Below are 2,806 nucleotides of genomic sequence, written 5' to 3' on the forward strand. Positions count from 1 at the left end.
ACTGACTCCAATGTCTACATAATGATCCAATTTCTAAGGTTGATATTCACAATCCTGCCACAGAAAGCTATAAAACAGTGACTGTTATTTCAAAATGCATCTACGTCCAACAATATCACCATTGCTTACTGTCTGTAACTGTGGCTGCCCAAATGAAGTTTTAACTTTACCTGATGGTGAAGATGAGACTTCTTGTGAATCACTTACCAAGAGGGGGACATGAGCCTAATGAGGTACAGGGCCGACATTTGGCTCCGTTTCGCCTTAAGGCGAGGAAGGAAAGAACAAAATGTCAGCGTGGGTGCCATATCTGACCTTTGGCTTATGTGCCCAAGTACAGCCTATGGCCAGCTGTTATTTTCTATCCTCATGCAGACTAATATAGTCAATATTGAGGACTTTAAACGTTTACTTTGGTACACAATAAGTTCAAGAAACTTCTGAAAATCAGCATCTTGGTTTGAATACCACCAACAACTTACCAATTAACAACAGAAAATTAGAAAAAAATTACCCATAGACATATATATATATATAACATGATTCAAAGAAATGCCCAAATTATGCAATATTGCCATATAAAGTAACAAGTTATTTGCAAGAAGGCCAATGTGCTCAATCAACGGTGAAAATAAAGTACTATACCCACTCACTTGAAACAATATAAGGGCAATTTTGTTCCAACAACCTAAAGAGAAATACATTATTTGCTAACAATTCTAACTTAACAATATGTAACCATCTCATTCAGCATAACACTTTTTTTTATAAAATCTTTCATTATAAATAGATGTCAAACAAAGAATAACCCCTAGATTTCTCAGAATAAAAGAAAATATTACTAGCAACTTCCAAGTCAGCAACATTTCGGATACGCTGGCACGCCACAGACAACTTTATTGTATGAGATCAAACCTATAATGAACAGATGATAAACACACTCCTGGCACATGAAACATGCAAGACCCAACTCATAACTGGGACATTTACTGCATGAAGGAGACATACACGTTGCCTTCAAGTGAAAATAAATAGCTAAGTTGTTATACGGAAGACTCACTTCTCAACTTCTCCAACCTTGTAATAAGCAGGCATGCACTGATCTATGTAAAACTATGCCTGCTATATCTACAATTTTCTCTTCCTTGCACATATTGCAGAGGCCATGCTTTAATCTACAAACTCTCAAATTTTCTCTAGGTCTTGTACCATTTGTGTGGCAAGATATGAAGACATAATGCCTGATATAAGCCTGATGTGTCTGGCGTTTTATTTTTTTAATATCTTTAAACAATCAGAAGAAAAAAGTGACTGGGAGAAATAAATACTAATCAGTATAGTAAACATTTAACATAGATGTGGAGAAATGGGCACTAGTAACCATGATGGTAAAGAATAGGAATAATGAGGAATAAATAATTATTGTTAGCAACTTCCAAGAACCAGGTGGGCTGAACATCAGATATGCCACACGAAAGCCTGTTGTTAAAATACCAGTATGTGGGATCCCTTGGTTTCATTCTTGCCAAGGGGTGTAAAAAAGTATATTTCAATAAATACAAAAATAAAAAATAATATGGCCGATGACAATATCTGGGTGCCAGGCTATCTAATATCACAATGTAGACCATAGTCTAGTTTGTTGCAAGTAGGAGTACAGTCAAGTCTAGGCTCAGGTGAGGCATCTGTAAAATGTGTATGAGAAATTTCTACAGATGCCTTTGATAAGGTTATGTGCTCATCAAGCATCACCAGCTCCAGCCTTAACTTTTCAGTACTGTCCCACTCCAATCACAGAAACACATGACAATGCCATTGTTGCAAGTATCCAGAAAAACACCTGCAAAGTGTTTGGGCTCTCTTGCAACATTACCAAGAATATTATTTATTCATAATTGAAACTATTCATGTATATCTGTGATATCCATAAACCTGTTTGCTGATGTAAGTAAAGGTACATTTGTTACTCCTCCTAAAGGCATATACCTTTCAGATACATGTAATAAAAACACTAAAGTGGATCAATTTACTAATCAAATCTTCAAAAACACAAGTTGAAAAAACAATTTTTAACCTTGATGATTTTGCACTCATTCAAATAAAAAACTGATGAACATCAGTCCTGAACCAAACTTAATTGAAGTTACAAATGCTAAAAAAATGAAAAGAAAACAAATAAATAAAGTAATATAAAAAATAATAATAACTATGAGAAGCATGACATGAAGAAAATGCCTTTGTACATGTAATATGAAAAGAGAAACTTCAGACTTATATTTGCAAATAATTTCTTTCTTAGCTTCCATTATACCTTTTCTGTGTCAAACTTTTGCTCTATCCAATAACTAGCCATGAGGATTCCTGACTTGGCTTAATGTACCTGTCTTGACAGAAAAATGACTGCCATAATTTCTGTTGTAAAAACAAGATCTTTGTCCTACTATTCAAAGACTGAGCAAGGGAACTAGAAAACCACATTCACAACTACTTTTTTGATCAATAGAGATGTCTATGCATCTTCAAAAGGCAGATAGGAAATGTGTTATTTACAGCTCAGGTGGCGCACACAAGAAGTAAAACCCGCACTGGATACAAGTATCAAGTAAACACAGACAACTTAAGCATTATCATCTCCATAGCTAGTGACATCAGGTGGGATGGGATGGGGTAGTTCAAAACCTCATATACAAGCTGAAGTCAATAAAGACACGAAAAGTGAGTTAACCACATCTAGACAAAACTATGGCAATGGAATCTATGGCGGTGTAACAGCTGAGGTCACGTCCTGATTTATAACACCATACTG

This window comes from Penaeus monodon, chromosome 23, assembly GCF_015228065.2.
Source record: "Penaeus monodon isolate SGIC_2016 chromosome 23, NSTDA_Pmon_1, whole genome shotgun sequence".
NCBI classification, from domain to species: Eukaryota; Metazoa; Arthropoda; class Malacostraca; order Decapoda; family Penaeidae; genus Penaeus; species Penaeus monodon.